This window comes from Strix uralensis, chromosome Z (genome assembly GCF_047716275.1).
Source record: "Strix uralensis isolate ZFMK-TIS-50842 chromosome Z, bStrUra1, whole genome shotgun sequence".
Classification (NCBI taxonomy): Eukaryota; Metazoa; Chordata; class Aves; order Strigiformes; family Strigidae; genus Strix; species Strix uralensis.
The window spans coordinates 15891804-15912223 of NC_134012.1; the positions used below are offsets into that span (position 1 = coordinate 15891804).

Genomic DNA, 20420 nt, shown 5'->3' on the forward strand with positions numbered 1-20420 from the left:
GGGGCTTCATTATCCGTGCCTTTAGACCCATATAAAAAGAGAACTCACATGTGCTAAGCTGTCACATTAACTGCAGCACCACTCTGTAGAAGTGCAAAGCTGCCAGGTTGCAACAGGACCAGCAGCCCAACATCCCCCACTGGCTACTAACACCACTTTACATTTAGTTGCCGAAAGCAGAGGCTTTCATCATGTTTTGGTTTTAAAATCATGTTCAACTACCAAAAAACCTCTCAGTTCCACCTCTTGGTTTTTGCTACATTTGTGGAATGCTATATTAGCAGTACATGTGTTTTAAAAAAATAGTCACAAAGAAGGATCTCTGAGTTAAGCTGTTCTACATTTAGATGCTTTTAAAGCTGTTTTTGAATGTTAGAAAAAATTTATTCCATTAAACCATGATGGTGTGTTTTCATGCAGGAGTGGAACAGGCTCACCAATGTACAGTTTGCCTTTTTACAAAAATGTAAATAAGGATTTCTGAACATTAATCATTTTGATACCAGGAAGCTCTATTAGTTCCTATATTTTATATCAAATTATTCAAAGCAAAATGCTTCAAGATGGAAAACAAACCCTGAATTTGTCTATCTGCTTTCTAAAATGGAAGATCACTGCTTGTAGCTACACCCCAACACACTAAAATTGCATGGTGAGCTAAAAGCAGCCAAATAGAACTCAGAACAGTGGAAAAATGGGTCTTCAAACCTGTGAAGGTGGTAGAAGATGAGAGTATGGCTTTCAAAAGAGTGGTGGAAAGACTATCTAATTGCTGTGCTAACCGAATCTGGGTGCAACAATCACTCCTGCTCTTACTAGGCAGATCAGGTCTTTGAATAAGCTTGCTGACTGGAAAAGGAGCAGTAATCAATGCCCACCCAGCTGAGTCAAGTCTAATCCATCAAATCTATCATACCTACATGCAAGTTAAAACCACAAGAGGAAATAATTGTATTTGATGAAAATATGGACATCTAGAAAAGGTAGTCAGCAGTGCCATTGTGGGTTTTGTCAACCAAAATAAAATGTTGCAGTTTTGTATGTAGTGCTTATCCTTACACTCAAAGGCCAGTACTCAAGTCAAACCACTGGACTAGCCTAGCCAGATCTGGTGTCTGCTTTGTTAAATCCTCTCCAAATACTTACAAAAGCACTTCTTGTCTAAATACATCTGAAATTGCTACTTTTAGGACCAGGTTCTCATCTACTTATGTAAGCAATTCATATTCCTCTTAAGCCACTCTCAGACAAGAGTTTGTTATCATGATTAAGTGTATTGGGCTCTTGGTATCCAAAGCTGAAAGTTAATTGCACACTTTAGAGAGCAAGTACAATGCAATGCGGTTTCCCCCTGCCATCAGGACAAGGCAGGTACACCATCAGAACACTCAAAGCAAATAATTTAAGACAATTCCAGTCCTGTATCTAAGAGCTTGCCTTCTGAATTGGATATGTTTGTGTTGCTGTCCAATTCCATTATGAAAAACAGCCTGAGCATCAGAAACATGCCAGAGAATATAAATTAGAGTGAGAGTTACACAGGCTGGACAACAGATCCATAGCTCTATACTTTGATCCCCAGGACATTCAAAAAAGATGCGCAAATACATTTACTAATTAGTCTCAAAACCTTTTAAGTCTCAATTTCTCAGAACTTAACAGAGCAATTTTTTTTTTTTTTTTTTAAATGTATCATTTCTCTGAACTACCTACTTCATAGGATCAATGGACAACTTGTGGATAGAGGCATAACCAGAGCTGGAAGAAATGCAGCAGGTTTGTAATTAGCTTGAGTTCTGAGTACCATCATCCCTACATTTAAGGTACAACAATTCAGGCTTCTTTGCACACAAACAATATCGGACACTATTCAAACAGCTGTTAGAGAGCACAGTCATTTATTCCAGCAGTTGCACTGCAAGAACACACAGGTGTGTGCAGATGGTGCACAAGAAAAGCAGCATTCCCAAGGACTGAAGGCTCAAAGTTATTCAGCTGCTTCCAAAGGCACCGAGACACAGCACTGAAAGCCGTGTCAGACTGAAATTCAATCAATACTTTTTTTTACAAGTGTGTCTAGACATTTTCTGTGCATTTACATGGAATGTATGAATGACTAAGGGGGACTAGTCTAATTATCCTTAGGAGAGCTGAGCTGCTGCTCATTTTTTTTGGCTAGTGAAACTGATGAGAATTCAGCTCTGTGGAAAACAAAGTCTAGTCACCAAATTATAGGTCATTATCCCAACATCTTAAGGCAGCTTTACATGCCTGCTCTTTGTTGAAGATGTCAGTGTGTTTCATTAGGAGATATATTCACAAGTCAGCTGTTTTACCTGATATGAATATTTATTCTATGTATGCTTGCTATTAGCATCTCCTCTACAAACCTAGGCATTACCATGAGTCTGACGACAGTGGCACTGACAAACTTCTGAAAATTATTTACTCTACTGAAAGTCACACAGTAACTACTTTCAAGGCACAAATAGCCATAGCCAGCTAAATTGTTGTGCAGCTCAAGGTAAGTTTAATTTTGGCCTAAATTCTTAGCCTGGGATTTATGGCCATATCTGGATTATTGGCAAAAAAGTGGCACCCCATACACAGCAACTAAAGTTGACCACCTGGACACAGCAAGTTAGATGCTAGAGGTATTTAACCCATTCACTTTTAACAGTGAGAAAAAGTACAGAAAGGCTGTGTGTCCCTATCACTACCTCTTCAAGTGACAAGCACAGACCTGCAAATGCTGTTTTCCAATAAAACAACTGAGCACTACCACTGAACACAGATACATTGATCTTTTTATGCTTAACTTGTATTTAAACCTTTTTTTTTTTTATAACTAAGTGGTATTTAATTGCATCCTAGATGGGATTAATTTTAAAACAACAAGAATTATTTTCTTAAGAATCCAAAGCTGATGCTTTGGAATCATTTAAGTTTGAAAAGGAGAATATGGATGGGCTTTTTTGCTTCCTTTCAAAGCCTCAACACAACCCCTTCATGATAAATTTTCATCTGCTCAAAAGTGCTTGCACAGAGGTCTTCTCTAATATATCCATTTCATCAGAGGAAATGAATCTTGGACAGAAAGGAGTTTGGCAAATGTCTCTAACCAAGTGTGGTTACTGAACCAAACTAAAGCAACTATGCCTAATCCATTCTGATCCAGAATAGGTTACTACAACTGCTAAGATTCCTCCAGATCTCCACAAGTACCTTTACAAAAGCAGCAATAACCTTGAACAAATGATTAGTACCTAGGGAACAACCTTGGCATTCAGCAGAAAACTATTTTCATAAGGTTTCATTATTGTTTTTCCACACATTATAACCAGCCTTTGACTCACTACTGTAATTTCTAGTACTGGTCTCCACTGTACCAGAGAGTTCCCCAGTAAAAGGGAAGGCAAACATCTCCTTACATTATTTGGTATAACACTTATGAGTAAGGATAGTTAGGCCATGAATACTGGGGTTTATTTACAAACTTCCTACTTAATTGTGACAATGTCTTATCAGCAAGTCAGTGATGGGTATGTGGACTTCAGCATATGTGCACTCATGGGGAGAATCAGATGGGACCACAACCTAGAAAGGTTGAATGTTAATTTGATTTCTAGATGCAATAAAACCCACAGCCAGCACTATTTTTTTTTTTTCACTGCCCAGCACACTGACTGTATTGCACCTCTCACCATTCCTACATCAAATGCTAAACTGAAATACCAAGTGAGTTGCAATAATTCCAAATTCAAGGATAAAAGGCAATCATTGTTTTAATGCCTGGAACTTGTGGGATGAAGATTAACAATGACTAACATCTGGTTACCATTAAACCACCCTTTGAGGATCAGAGGAGAACATTATCTGAACCAAAAGTATCTGCTCTTTCTACCTTCAAGCATAACAACTGGAAAAATCAGTAATCCCTTCTACTCTCCACAGTAGAGCCAAAAGGTGTCACAGGGATTAATAATCCACAGGGCGGATATAAAGGAGCATTGGAGCAACAAAGAGCATAAACCAGATATAATTCGACTCTGGATTTCCACTTCAGGATGACTTCCTAGCTAAATATAAATTCCAGGTAACCAGCAACAGATCTCTTACTCCTCCTCAACAAGGCTGCCTGCAACAGGAATGAGGGAAATAAGAATTACACAAACAGAAGTGAACCTAGCCTGCATCTCTATTGTAAGGAGGACTACATATGGCTTACAGTGTACTTCATTTTAGCAAGGGTTTCCCTTGCCAGAATATATTGTTACCACCACAGCAATAGTATGTCCTGCATAAAATAATGAACAGCTGTACTGAAGTCAAATCGATTCTCTTTTCCAGGGATAAAGAGTATCAGCCAGCAAGAAGCATGGTGCAGGAGCGGAAGCCATGCATGGTAGCTGCTTCCTTCCCCAGGCCCCAGCGGCTGGAGCTGGGAGAAGAAAACCTCTCCCAGGCTGCATCACAACTGTTTCTCTCCCAGGATGCATCACAGCTGCTAGGGTTCATGAAAGAGAAGGAAAGCTATTAAGACCAGGGAGGCTTAGGCTGTAGCAAGCATGATTTGCATGAGAAAGAAACCTCAATGCAAACAGACTACACCAAGGTGTAGACACATGCTTATTAATAAATAAACCAAATGTCTAGATTACTTATTCTGACAAATTTTGCACCTATTAAGCCCCAGTCTGAACATCAAGTGAGAATCAACAGATGCAGATCTGTTTTCTGTGTCACTATGCTTGTTCTCATGTAAAAAACAGTGTTCTTGAGTTGATAGCATGCAGTTATGGGGTAGGATGGCTTAAAAGGACAAATATTGTACAATGATTCCTTTCAAGCTCAGCATACTGGCAAACTTCCATCCCTTGCAAACAAGAAGTTTGACCTGGGGGAATGAACTTTTCTAGAATTTAAGATCTCATTAAAATATATAGTTACTGTGTCTCATTACAGCAAAAAGCTTAAGATGTGAAGGCAACATAAAAGCATCACCAAGTTTTTGAGCGTACAAACAGACTTGCTACAGTGCCTTAGTCATCTACTGTCTTTACAAAACCAGGGACATGGTACTGATTCTGTACATTTTTGCTCCTGACATTCAGAATAAAGAAAGACTCATACCTGTTTAAGGCAAAGCAGGGAACACCAGTAAAGGGTGGGAGGCTAATTGTCAGTTATAAACAAGCAGCAAATCTCTTAACCCTCCCAAAAGAAAAGGATGAGGAAGATGCAATAGTGGGAAGAACTGGGTTTGACTGTAAGAGAACAGTAGAAAGGGAGCCAGAAGAAAAACTCCTCTTAAAGCAAAATGAGGAGGCAGAAGAAGAGTTAGAAAACTTCAGGAGGTTTGGATTTTTTAGGGTTTTGGTTGGAGTTCTTTTTCCTCAAAAAAAGAAGAAAGACACTAGCTAGACTTCATCTAGGGTTGGGAACAAGACCTGTTGATAAATACAAGATCTCACCCGCACAGACGTCTTCCTTACCAATGATGAGGCTTGTTTCTTAAAAAGATGTGTCCCTGAGCACACTTTAATTTTCATGCTTGTCATTGGCTAGCAAGCAGCTTGTTAAATATAGCTTAGACTATCCAAATAGTCAAGGATTTTCAGTTTGCTTTAGATCAGGTATATCCGTTTGAGGCAAATGGAAAAGACAGCAGCAAGGGAAAGACTCTGAAGTAGGGATACACTAGCCAATGCTTGTTAACAGGGGAGCAAAACTGCATCAGTTAGTAAAAGCCAAGTGAGAAACAAAGCTCTTGGATTTTAGGATTTCATTGAAAAATGAAAGCATAGAAGAATAGGAACAGCATAAAGAAATGCTCAATATTCTTGAACAGATTATATGTCTGCTTCTCAGTGTTAAGAATAACTGGTATAATCCCATGTTTTACTCAGGAAACATTGCTTGAGTTTGTACAAAATACATCTCCAGTAATGCAAAATCAAAATAAGAGAAGACAAAAACCACAGGACAAGAATTGGAACGTACATTTCACATTCACTTCTCAGAGACAACAAATAACAAGTCAGGAGCAGATTCAAAGTTAAGCAGGAGGCAATGAGTGATCCTGAACAGCTGACCCAGGGAGTATATCACATGAGGCTGTCTGGCAGAGTTTTCTTTTTAGAGAATTGATGGGTCACAGATTTTACCAGGACAGTACAAGATACTGTGCAAGCAGACTCTATCCCAAGAATGACCCTTATCCCAAATTTTGATGACTCCTTAGGTTTTGTCATCTCTCCCCATTCCCAGACTACTTCATTGGTTTGATGGCTTTTTAACTATGCTTCTATAAATGGCACAAGTCACCATCTTTCAAGTGCTATTTTGATAAATGTCATGTTTTGTTCACTTTAAGTGTTCTTGGCTATTCAACCCCTTTATTATAACACACATCTTCAAAAAACACTGCCAAAAATACATTTACATTAATTTTATTAACTCTGGTTTTAACTGTTAAAATTACTATGGCAAATTTGATTATCAGGTAACTTGGTTATGGAAACTGTTTAACCTGACATGTTCAGAGGTTAATCTAGGGATCAGTCACTATCAGGTCTCATGCACCCCAGGAAATGCAAGATAGAGACCCGCTGCCAAGGATAGGCAGACCTTGTTGCCTCTGTAGCTAAATCCCCTGACAAGTACATAGTTATTATCCCCTAACAACTGCATAGCTAGCTTAAATGTGTCAATATTTAAAGCACATCTAAGCTACTTTAAAAGAACAAGGAACACACTGTGCTTTAGCAGTTTGTTATTAGATGCAAATCACTGTTTACAGCATGAGTAGACAAAAGTTTATAGCACAACATTTGGATGGAGCAGAACAAAAAATCTTCTTAGCCCTACAGAAGTGAGCACTCATTAGCACTTGTTCTGAGGGACAAGCAATGTCTGAACCGTACCAATTCAGAATTTCCAAAATCACAAAGATTTGGGGAAAAAAAAAATCAAAACTAATATCGCTGTTTATAACATTACATAAAATATTCCCACCCCAGTTGCTAAGAACTGAGAGTTCCAGTAAAACTATGTTCTGGCAGCCACAAGAAGCCGACCATGGGGCAAGCCTGCTTCACCTGATGGTCCTCCAGGCTGCCAGCTCCCTGCACACTATGTTACACTCTGAGTCTTTATCCATCCCTTTTAAGTCAGCTCCAACCAGACCAGGTAGACAAAGATGACAAGTCTCATCACACTAAAGACCAATCCTTTCTGCCCACTTCTCAGCAGTGCAGCCTTGCACTCCTGTCTATCCAACTCCCAACCTGCCCTTTTAAGGCAGGGAAGGAATAATCTATTTTCATCCTCTGAAGAAGCTTCTCTCCTCATCCAAGAAGCCATCCTCAGGTCCTCATTGCCTCCTTCACTGCTTTTCCAGCTTCTTGGACTGCTTGACTGTGATCTTGTTGGAAAAGTCTTGCAGAATTTGCTGGAGCAGTTCCTCTGCTTCCCATGTGGGCCAGCCCTACCTCCACACACCATCAGCCCACATGTTTGCCTCTGCTCTTCATCTCTTTCCTCTCCTTCAAGCTTGCAATTCGGTTTGTCTGACATCATCCTGGTCTAATTTCTGCTATAAAGACCATTCATGACTTTGCCCAGCTGATTTTTTTGGAACATAATCTGAGGCTAAAGCAGATGATCCATGAGACAAAACTTTCTTCAAACTTAACAACAGGCTTTATCAGCAGTGGCTAGAGAACTGCAACCCCTGACACTGTACCCAGCCCTCAGACCCAGCTGCTGGAACAGAAGCACCTGATCAAGCCTCACACCCAGAACAGCTCTTCATTTTTCTCTTCCCTCCTTCACTGTTGATGAAACCATTTGGTTGCTTGATTGCAATATCATCAGAGGGAACATCAGAATATCTTTCACTTAGACAGTGCACATCCAGTCTAAGTACTGCTATTTCAGTCTCCACATCTCAAGCTTTGACACACGCAATGACAGCAGTAAACCATCTGCACTACACTGTGTTCAGAAGTTTGCCTAGCAGAAAGCCATGTGCATTACAGCAGTGCCATACTTACTGTGTAATGTCTTTTATAGATACTAAGGCAGGATATTCACTGTATTCACTCCTAATCTATTCAGATAGGTCACACAAAGTTCAGTGTTGCACACACCACTGCCAGACAGAGTATCTAGATTACAGTATTTTCTCAAGTACTCTGAAAAAGCATGACAAAGACAGACCTCAATCAACATGACTACCTATAAAAAAGCAGATTTAATCAATGCAGTAACTATGTCAAAGTCTGAACCTTCTGCCCTCCTGATCTGTAGATTTACACCTTCAGTTTTAATACCATGTTAGTGAAGCTCTTTTCTAATATAAAAACTAACAGGAGTGAAAGGAAAGAAGTGGCAGAAAAAGAGATTGTGAAATATTTCAGCAGCTAGCATCAGTCTGCGTTAAAAATATTTTAGTCCCCCCAACACACGATTGGGGTAAAAACTTACCAGCTGTAATTCTTTCGCACCAAAAGAACAGAGCTGCTGCTGACTAACAGGGCAGATACACAGATGAACTTGTAAACAGTTAAGCCTAAGAGATCACATTTTAAAAGTTTTAATGGGTTTCTTAGCTACTTGGGTGCATGTTTATTTACCATTTACATCACAGAAAACTGTCAAACCCCTTGAATACACCAACAATTCAAACAGAAAAAAGTTATAGGTCGCCTTATGTATCCCAGTGCTTTTCCAGGGCAAGAGAAAGAACAGGTTGGATTCACTACAAAGCACCTACTGAGTGTTTCTCACAGTTTCACTCAAGAAAGTGGCAGGAGTACATCTTAGACTTTCTCATGCAGGTATGCCAAATTTATAATTCAACACAATTCTTCCAGTCTCCAATCTTGAAAATCCACCATGGGACTCAAGCTATTTCACCTATTATTTGCAGCTGTTTAAAAAACACTTCTGCAGATCAGATAATACATCTCTAATCTGTCTTGACAAGTTTACATCAATTAATAAACTGTAGTTAGAAGTCTTACCTCTAGGAAAACCAGTACAATTAACTTGTAGCACTATAAACCAACATAGCTAACAGAAATGAATTACAACAAAGGCTCATTTTTATCACCAGGCTCAAGCAATTTTGACCTTTAAAATATGACCTCTATTCAAGTCAGGATTGCACTTTAAACCCATTAAGACACTTCTAGGACATACTATATGTCAGGGTACTTCATCACAATTTCTGAATGCATGCCTTGAGAGAAACTTTCCAATAAATGATGCAGCAGGAGAAAAAATGCCTGAGGTTACTCAGTTTTTTGGCTTCTTGATCAGACTCCTCGGAGTAATATTGTCATCATGAAAACATTCTGTAACACTGGCTCAATAGTATTTCAACGTTTAAATGTCAGAAGTGGATGAAAGCTGTATTGTGCAAAAACTCCAACAACTGTTATTTTAGAAAGTGCTTTATCAGAGATTATCAAAGCTGTACTTCTAAACAAAGCAGTTTTCTTGTTTCACTTGCATGCTCTAATGGTCCCCAGACAGAATTTTTACTAGTAGGCAGCCATGTGAAAGGATTCACTGCTTCAAGGTGATAGCCATTTTACACTAGACATACTTATTTCAATAGCAGTACTCAAAGCTGAATGCCTCATGTTAAGTATTTGGACATGCAGTTCAGCTAACGAATTTGCACATCCTTTTCCCAAATCCTTGCTCAGTCAGTCTTGAGAAGAGCAAATGTTCCTCTTCTGTATCAGGAGGAGGAAAACCCCAGCTGCAGTTTCTTCTACTTCCACTGCTCTGCTACAGATGCTCAAGCAAAGCCATGTCACCCCTGCAAGGTGCCCGCTCTGTCATACTGCTGCATGTCCAAGCTAAACAACTGGCTAAAAAAAGTGACCAGTACAGAAAGGTCAGGAACCTTGTTCACCCGCCTCTTAAATGAAACTGAGAAGTGGGACACCTAAAGCCAAGAAGAGGAAATCATTCCTCTGGTGCCTTCTTAGCACAGACATCAGCCAAGAGCTCAAAAATTTTTTCTTCAATGAACTGGACTGGTTTTCATGTCTGCCAAAAACTCAAGAAGCTGTCATACCATTTAATTTACAGAAATTGTTTGTTTCATCTTATTCTGTCACACTCTTGGTTAAAAAAAAAAAGGGCTATTTTGGTATACTGTTCTTAAAGCCTTCTGGAAGGCCAGAAAGCCATTTTCATACCAGTTTTATTTTCATCTATTGAAGGGCAACCAGGAGAAACAGGTGCCAAACAGAACTTGCTCTTCCTTGAAAACTCCCAACAGATCCTTATGCTTTCTCTCAGCCCTACTCTTTGCCATTCCTGTAAGGAAGAGAAAGTTAAAGACTCAGATAAAAACAGAACATTCTACAAATTTCTTGTTAAACCTGTTTTGCTGATGATTAAATATAAGCCTTTAGTACGTACAGGCAGAGACAATTTTTAATAACAGTCACCTGCTTATGCACATCATGGGTCACATGAAAGGCCACACAGCACAGCATTAATTATTAATTTAATCATGTTACCAAAGTACCAGCTATGCAAGACCTTCACAGAAGATACTATTCCTCCAGTGACACCCAGTTCACAGACAGAACAGAAACAAAATAACCGGAGAGCCCTGCGAACTCTGTGCTGAGAATTGGCTTCTTTTACAACACATGAATCTTGACATCAGTGTAAGTCAGAAGCACTGCATGCATGTTTCATCTTTGAACTTGCTGGAAATTAAGGGATTGATGAAAATTCTGCACTGTAATGTAGTTATCAATGTTTTTAGGAAGCCTGTGAAGCAACAGAATTCAAGCCTGTATTTTGAAATCTAATGACAAGCCACAAGAAAGGAAAAGTTCTTAGAGGTGGACAGATCCAATTCTTTCTGCACTAAAGCAGAATCCAAACAAAAACTGCATCAAATACAATCTTCTGCCAACATACAGATTTTAGCCTCACTTTCAGAAAGCAGAGGAAATACAAATAACTTTGCTGACCCAGCGAATGCTCAGTGCATCAGGAGCTCTTTACATATTTCAGAGGAGGTCTCAATTCAGCACCTACAGTCTGTTGTTTCTTCCTTGATATCTCAGGTTATTAAAGGTCAATCTTGTTAAATCCTCCAGTTTGCCCCTGTTTTCCTAGTCTTTTTTTTTTGAACTACAATGTACAAGTTCAATGTTTTGTTAGCCATCTTTACAAAGGTCTGAAAATGCTGTTTAACATGTTTACCTAAGAAGCAAAGTAATTACTATTGACATTGAAAATACCATTGCAATCTGAGTCAGTAACCACCACAGCAAATGAGCTAGTCCCTGCCAGTTTCAGGCACTGAAAACTCAAGCAGACACCATCTTTCTTACTTACAGTGTTCTCAGACAATAAACAGTTCTTAAAAGGATTGCAAGATGCTAGAAGAATATCAAGAAGTCTCTCTGTACTTCTAGTTTCTCCTGAACATAGTAAGAGTGCATAAACCCAAGTAACACCTTCTGGAATAAAATTCTGTTTTAAAGTATGTTCTCTCCTGTTACTTCTCACTAAGGAAAACAATATGGGATACCACTTTGACCTGAGGAATTGAAGAAAATGTTGAATTGGAATCACAACAGAAGTATATTTATTTAGCAACAAGAGATGAAGGTCTCTCTCTGTGGGGACAGAAAGCAGCAGGATATTTAAAAAGTATCTACCAACTCTATAAACTGAACACAGAAATATGCCAATACCATTCAATACTTTACTCTTGCATTTACCAAACTTCAACTAAAGTATAAACTCTTCCCAAAAAAGATAGTAGCCATCCCAGTATTAAGCTAATCACAAGGTTAGATCAATGCTCTTAGGGAGGAATACAAGGAGAAGGGGATATGAGCAGGAGATATGAAAATACTATAAAAGTGTGCTATTAAAAATCCAAAAACCTGCAAACATAGAGCTCTTCCAGTGCCACCAATACTTTCTAAAACAAACCCACCCATTTTTCCCCCTCTACCAACAGCTCTTGTTCAACATAAAATGAAGAGCTTTGATTTCTGTTTTTGAAAGTAGTTAAAGAAAGTGCACTTCAAGAGTTAATGGGTGTATCAAGTTGATTCTTCCCTATTCTGTAGATGTTCATCAGAAAAACGGGAAGCCCTAAAACCTGACTTCAGTCACGAATCCCACTGAACTCTGTTCCAGCAAAGAGAGTTCAGCTGAGACCAAGGGCTGGCACTCCCCCAAACATGCTGCAAAGCAAATCCCACATGACCAAGTCTGTACATCATGTAAATGCAGACATGCTTGGGTAAAGTGTGCTGTGCTTTGCTTGGGCCACAGGCAGGGGAGGTGATGCAATCTGCAGCTTGGAAGCTGTCAGGAAAGGTGTTCCTGCTTTTAACGTCCACCGATGCATTATTTTATTGCTATCTTTCTTTAACAGAGAAAGAGAGGTTTGGCACAACACATAGATAGATGTTTGATGTAAATCATGCTATTTACCCATCTTAGAGCAGCCTGTTTGACAGTCAGGCTCTAAAGACACTCCTGCCACAGAGCATGACTTATGATGCATTTCATGCTCTGATGCTTTCTGTGAGACCAGTGACAGGGTGCCATGTGGGCAAGCGTGGCTGGCATGCGGAAGCATCCTCCATTCACTCACCCAGGCTTGCAGCCCAGCAGCAGCAGCAAGGGTCTGTACGCTGCATTCAGTGGCCCTCTACAAATTCGTCCGACTTTTAAGCCTCCAGTCTGGGGTACTTTTTTTGTACAACTCCAGCGAACCATTCCCCTTTCTCTCCCGGCTCCCACTGCTTCTCCCTATTCCCTGCAGTGGGAAACAAACATGCCAGTGCTCTTAACATAACTACATCATAGCAGGGCAATTCCTGTGCAGTAAGGGGTGCTTGGCTACAGGAACCACTGTGGCTTTTATTACCTTCATGTACAAATTCTGCCTTTGGCCCTACAATAGGCAAACTATTAGGGAGTGAAATGACAAGGGTAATGAAAAGCATTGGTTTTAAGGCAATTTCTTTCATTACAGGAGTTTTTCTTACACTCTTACTTACTGGACCAAATTTTATAATGTTCCTATTCACTTTGATAGTAACAAAGTTTTACAAATAGTTAATGTGCTATAGTGCAGAAGAGCTCAAGTTATCAAATTAGCTTTATCACTTCCCTTGCAGGGCGAATGCATCACCAACAACCCTAAAGCTTTAACAACCCAGGTGGGAGCAATAAGAGCCAGGATTAGACTCCAGGCTCTCATCTCTGCTGCCTGGCAAAGCAAGCAGGGCAAGTAGTGTACTTCTGCACTGAAGACATTTATAGCATATCTTTACAATTGCAAATCTATGAGCTCTTATCCCAGGGCAGGCTAGCTGTTTATCATCTGGGTGGCTGGAAAATTATTCATGCAGTTAACCATCATCCTGCCAGAAGAAATCTGTACTCAATGTCACAATAACAACTCACTTGTCAACACTTCTCAATTCAACTTGAATAAAAACAACCCCCAAGATTCTCTCCCCTTCAAGCTGTTACACTTGCATCTAGTGGAGGTATCTGCTTCCAAACCAGAACCTGCCTAGCATTTATAGTCACTGGAAGCCACGTAAAATCCTTCCTAGTATTTCAAACTCAAGAGCAACTCCATTCATTCACTGGAGAGGATTCATTCACAACCCTTCCCCCAGACTCAAATTTGCCAGACTCAAAACCCATTCACAGCTCTGCCTCTACTTCTGAAACCAATTTCAGGCCTTAGCTGACAAGAATGATGGTAGCATGGAGTAGAAACAGTGAAATACATTAACTGTTCAAGATTACATCCCACTGCCACTGCAGAAACAGACAACCACTATCTCACTTCTTTATTTTGCAGCTAACACAAGGCTAATTTTGAACAGATACACTGTGGACAATTACAAGGATATTTTGAGGTACCATTTCTCTCTTTTTACAAACAGATACAGATAACTCCATGATTGTTTTCTCACCTATGTATGCACTGGTATCTAAGAGGTCTTCTGACCACCTTGTACAATTTGGAACTGCAAAATAAAAACCCTGACAAGGAATATTTTTTGCTTGGGTTTTAAAGAGAACATTCCTTTGCACATGTGACTGATTTAGTTTAAGTTGTATTAATTCAAGAATGCATCTCAGTTCCTGAACTCAGCTGAAAAACAGATACATCACATTTTTTCCAAAGAATGGCTTGGTTTAAAGAACATTTTTCCCTGTCAGTGTTAAATCTGGGATTGAAGAGATTACCCTGAAATCTCTCTTCCTGTGCACTACAGAAAGCACAGAAGCAACTGGAAGAAACACGGTCAGCTAGAAAACAACCAAACAGTGAAGCACGGAGAGCCATTTTTACAGACCTCCCTACCTCAAGTGAGGTTGAGAGAATTTGAAGGTTTTATTTTGTCCCACAGAGGCCTGCACCTGCCTATCTCTACTTCTATCAACAAAAATAGCAAAACTAATTATGGGAGGCTGTCACACTATCAGCTTCAAATGACAGTGGCTCCAGAACATCAAGAAGAGGTGGTGTTACAAATATCTGAGTTCCTGCAAGGTGCATACATACTCTTAGCAACTCTGGGACACTGCTGTACCCCACCTCTTAATAGACCCTTGAATTTAAATGCAGGTGAGGAGACCGTAATCTTTCTTAAAACATGGGAAACAGAGACCAACAGCAATCAAAAGCATCATAAAGTACACACACAGAGCCACACAATCCCACTACTCAAACAGCTTGGTTATAAGTCTGACCATGTGTTGTTTTAAAAAGCATCTTCCCAAGTCTTAACTGTCAGCAACCGAGTCCCTCACAGATGGATGCCACTCATCTCATGGTGGGTAACACTGTGGGTTTTACAATAGCTGTATCTACTAACACAGGATTGACATGGTCTGTAGCGAGAAACATCAACAGCCAAAGCATCTTCTAGCGTAACTCCATACCTAAAGATAAGAGGTACAAACCGCCACAGTGTTCCTTCTCCAGTCAGTGATTTGCTGAGATATTTGCACCAAAAGTGATTTTTATGGGAACCCAGACTTATATCTCTCAGCAGCTGTCTTATCCCCTGAAGTGCTTGCCTGCAGTGGTTGGAAGGCAAAAGCCAGGTGCAAAGTCACACTTACACATTCAGTGAGCACTGACGTCTCTATTCCCTGGCTTGTTTTTCCAATCCAGAACAGGAGGTACAGAGCCACATTGGTTCTTTTGTAAATTTCAGCAATTACTGGAGCAATTTTAGGATCATCAGTCCCAAAGCAGTAGCTAAGCAAGTTGCAGGGACCTGGATTTCTAACATCCACAAAGCTATAGCAAAAGCCTCCTGCTCTAGAAGCATGTTTCTTGTGGACACTCAATTTTTGTTTCCTATACAGTGAGATCCCACCAACACATACCTGTGAGCTCCTCACCAGCAGCAGTGGTCTACACAAAGTAGTACTATAAAGGTCACCAAGTAAAGTTGCAGCCTCACCTCTTCTGATCTATGAAGAGCCATTCACATCTCCCCACAGCAGTTTCTGCAAGAGCCTGAATAAACACTTCTTCCAAAGATCTACAGTTCTCCAGGACATGGCAGTTGGGAAAGGAGGATATCAGCATGTGAAAAGTACACTCCAACAAGGGAGCTGTTAAAAAGCAGATTCCATCGGACCTAGTAATTTCCTCCTCCAGTCCAAAGCAAACAGACACATGACCACATAGCAAAGGTTTTTAAATGCTATACATCAGAGCATGAACAGCTTCAAATTTGTTGCTCTTCTACTAAAAATGAGGGAAGTGCCTAAAAGAAAGGTGGAAAATTTGGGGAAAGAGAACCAGCTCTGAAGTGACTGTACTGTTAGCTTCAGTGCATGCTATGGAATGAATGCCATATGGTTTAGTCTCCAAAAAAACAAAGGTCACATCCATCATTACTCAGCAGCTTTATTCCGCAACTATACACACTGAGCAATGACCCATAATGTGCACAAATTACCTCAACATCCCAGTGAGCAGGTCAATGCATCCTGTACAGAAACTAACACAAAGGTTTCTCTCTCCTTTAGATTTTACTATTAAGACTTTTCATATGCAAATATCACTTATACAAGCAATTATTGGCTTGATTAATATCACTGACACCTGCATATGAAAACTCTGGCATATCTGCACAATTGTATAACTGTCTGGAACAAAAACCTGTTCAACTCAATAGCTGGCAATCTGTCTGCTAGGTAAGTACCCTTGAGGATCAAGACATGAAACAGCAAGTATACTTGTTGATCAATCCCTCTGTGTGGACAGAGCTACTTCAGGGACAAGCATATCCTGGTTAAGTAGCATTCTTTCAAGAATTTAATCTCTAAGTACCCTAATTTCAAACATTTGGCCTTTACAGAGATGCTGCCAGTTATGTTCACTAGTGCTTTACTAGGCTGAAGACAGACAGAGCAGGGAGATGAACCAAAGTTCATGATCAGTACACTACCAGTCCCAGAAGAATGTTGTTTGTGGTTTTTTTGAAAAACCCATACAAAACAGGTTACCAAGAAATATCTTAACATTTTCTGCTTATAGTCAGCTAGTACAGCTATATTACAATTTTATGCATTTACCTCTAAGCACAGATCTTTAAAGATTTCCTGTAGTCTGAAAGAAGTGGACTTAGAACATTTGAGTACCATTAATTCACTCATGAGCTGCGAGGGCTGCACAGTTGCCACAGCTTTGCTCGTGGAGAAACAGCAGCATGAAACCTGGCAGAATTCACTTGGAGTACCAAGCCTTTATAGGACCTCAGTATCCTGCTAGAAATGGGGTGGGGTTCAAGACAACCCTCCATGGTACCACAGTCCTGACAACTGGAACAACTTGAACTTTCAGTGGCGCTATGGTACTGCAAAACTAGCAACTGAAGCCAATTCAGGGTTTGACCTTTTAAGTATAAACTGTATGTACATTTTTGCACAGCAGCTTCCAACTGTGATTTCTTCAGGGACCTATACCACAACTAACCATTGCAAACCAAATTAATAAAAACCAATACAATGAAGGAGGCAGGGTTTGGAACACAAAATAGATTATTTTATTTTCTATTGTAAAGAAATTGGAAAAGACAGGGTATATACATTTAAAAAATAAAGAATTACTTCTCCAAAACAATTTGCTGGACAGTGTTCCTTCACTGTGTCTTCATTGTCCTAACATTGAACCTAAAGCTTCAGTGTTTGACAAGTTCCTGTCCTATTGAACAGCTGAATAAAAGTAAAAAGATGACAAATGCTGGCAGTTCTGGTTATGAAATTGCAGCAAAGTATATTCTATTTCATGCAGAGAGAGACAAGGTTAGTAAAATGAGGCCTCCCATAGTTCACATTCAAGCTTAGCATACAAAGGTATAATTTCCAAGAAACTGGGAGAAATAGTGTCTGCTTAATTACGAATTATTATAACCCTAGGCCACAACAGATTTACTGTAAACTTGATTTGCATTATATGCCAAAGCTTCAGTCATGGTTTAAAACCCCTCAGATCTGTATTACCATTTACAGTGCAGTAATTGCACATCTGCAACAAGACAAGAAAAAACAAAAGCCAAACTTGAGGCAGAATCTGATGTTCTAGGTATTACAAAGATAATTTTTGGATAGGAGTATGTTGTGGTAAATTTTATCTATTAAAATTAACCTAATCCAATAAGATGTTAGATACAGCTGCTCATGCCCATCTTAAGCCTTTGTTATTTAACAGAAGAATTTCCCAAGCAATACTGGAAATGTTTTGTTGCTACATCTGGAGAGCTTCTGTTAGAGGCACCCATGGCTACATTGTTTGAAGTGAAAAAATCCCTATTCCTAATTGTTTATTTTTGATTTTATTCTTCTCAGGAGTTCAAGCATACTGAATACTATCCTTTTTTCTCTCTTTTTTTTTTTAAATATGCAATAAACTTTCCTTAAAGACAAAAGTAGTAAATCAAATTACATATATGAGCAACCAAAGACTCGATTCATCAGATGTGCAATTCTGGGGAAAAAGGGGTTAGCAATCTAACAGAACAAAATGTTTTTTCTCCAATATCAAATATAACACCCTATTCAAACATTACTGACCTCTGCAGATAATACAATCCTGTCCATTGTGCTTAAAAAACAATTTCCTATGCTATATATAACAGATTCTGTGCCTAGCACAGAAAGTATTTGCAGAACCATCAGCTACCAGCAACAGGATTCTTCTTTCATGTTAAACTTAGACAGTTTTTATTAAAGCTGGGTTACAGGAAGTAAGTACGCAAACAGTGGCCTGAAAAGCAGCTGAAAACACACATTCTTCACCTGTTTAATTAACTCTGGCATTTCAAAATGCAGAGCTGCTATAATATTTTGATTACAAATATGGTGAGAAAAAACATAACGCCTGACATAGTACTGTGCCAGCCATGCTCTGCCCAGATTTTTTGCTATTTATTGCTTATTTTAGTATTTATTACTCTTCAATATGGGCCAAAATACATTGTATTTGCACACTCATGACTAGATGAAACAGTATTTGCTGTCATTTCAGCACCTGCCAACTGAATGGAAAAATTCACCCTGCTTTACCAATTTCAGTCTATTTATTATCATTGCTATCCACAGTATCCTGAATACAAAAAAAAATCCTCAAAGTGCATTCAGGTTTTATAGAAGCTAAAAAAGCTTACAACTATAAACAGAATCAAATATGTCAGACAGGCAGTTCCCACTTCCAGCTTTTGCCCAGGAGGGCACTACTGGGACCAAGCAGGCAGCAGCTGCAGATCCGAGCAGTTTCACAAGTGGCTGCTGCACCTGGAGCCAAAGGCACCATCCTGCCTTCTCCAGCCTAGCCCCACTGCCACAAGCACACAGCTGGGGAGAGCCCTGTGCATCCCACAGGGGCTGCTCCAGCACTGGGGAGCAGGGGCTACTGCCCAGCTGGGACGCCTCCATTCAGCAGCAGCAAAAGCCAATACATCACCTGGCATCTCCTGCAAAACTGCACCCCCAGCACTGCTGAAAGGCAGCCCCCACCCCATTTTGTGCTGTCGAAGTAGCCTGTGCCCCACACCCAAGCCTTCCAAGACTGTGTTAGTCTCATTTTGCTTCAGTTTGAATTACAACCCCATTGCTCCCTCTGAGGCTGCTATCTCGCTTTCCAGAGTCCCCAGTTTTGTTCAGGCTCTTGTGACAAAGGAAATGCTATAACTGTGCGAGTACATAACAGACTGTAACGTTAACATGTTTCACCCCTAATCAAGTACACAGAAAGGGTGATAATTGTGCAGTGAGAGGAGATACAGCATTTTCTTATGCTGCTGTTTCACCAGCTCAGGGCTGGGGAAAACACCAACACACACCTTTGCCACCCCAGCCTGTCCTTGCTGCCAGCCTGGACCTCCCAGATGGCACAACTAGCCTTCTGAGGAAACAGGGCTAGGGACTACACAACCATGAGACACAGGCATTTCTGCTTGTTTCTACAGATTTTTTTGTATGTGTTCATTGTCAGGTTGTTTTCAAATTATTAAGAGTCCATCTCAGGGCAAAGTGTCATGGTGCAACTGAATTATCCCAACAGTTCTCTGTGAAGGGAGAATTTCCTTTGCCCTCTTTTCCCCGATAGCAGCTCTGTCCACTTAAGAGCACTTCCAGAGCCTTCACCACCCCCACCCTCTCCTCCCCAATGAGCACTGGGGCCAGTGTGCTGAGGCCCAGGAGAAGAACATCCAGCAGCATCAGGCTGTCACATCAGCTCCACTTGTGACAACCCAGTCCCTTGGCAGGGGAAGCACAAGGCTCCTTACAACACAGCATTCATCCCTACTTCATGCAGTAGCAAGCATTGGCCACAAACATTACCTATAAGTTCCAATTTCCCAAATGGAGATCCAGAAATGCTTTAAGGTACCTAACAGACCTGAGAGTGACTGTTCTGGCTGCAGAGTCCCATCATCTGCTGGCAGAGCTAAAGGACTGTTTCTTTTAGAAAACTGCTAATGGCATGAACCCTTATGAAAATAAATACAAGGAAGAGGAGGGGGTTACTCATAGTAGATGTTAATTTAAATCATGAATTGTAAAAATAACTTCACATTTCCTTGTGAAATATCAAGGGAGATGCTTTAAATTAACTAGAGAACTAGGTTCAAAGTGACAGGTAGCCCTGGGAGGGTGAAAAAAGCCAGGGACATAAATTAGTAATAATAGTAATAGAAAACAATGGATTTGGAGACTAATTGATTTTCCTATCTTGCCAGAAGCCAGCAGATAGGTGAGTTGCAACAAACCAAGGACAAACCTTGACTAAAATCAAAGCTAGACTCATTGAAGTTTCCTGAGATTGTGGAGATGATCTAGCTCTCAGCAAGTGCGGGGGAGAC

General features: G+C 40.1%; 1 protein-coding gene across 6 annotated transcripts in view; it reads right to left on the minus strand.

Moving 5' to 3' along the window:
* Positions 1 to 20420, minus strand: part of IQGAP2 (IQ motif containing GTPase activating protein 2) — a 132206-nt gene that overhangs the window by 89515 nt on the left and 22271 nt on the right. Inside the window, exon 1 of one of the 6 annotated variants that reach the window (XM_074855452.1) lies at positions 15510 to 15528. The exons of the other annotated variants lie outside the window; for them this stretch is intronic. The gene's annotated coding sequence lies outside the window, so the exon portion shown is untranslated. Of the gene's footprint in view, positions 1 to 15509; positions 15529 to 20420 lie in introns of those variants that run through there. 6 annotated transcript variants of the gene reach the window in all.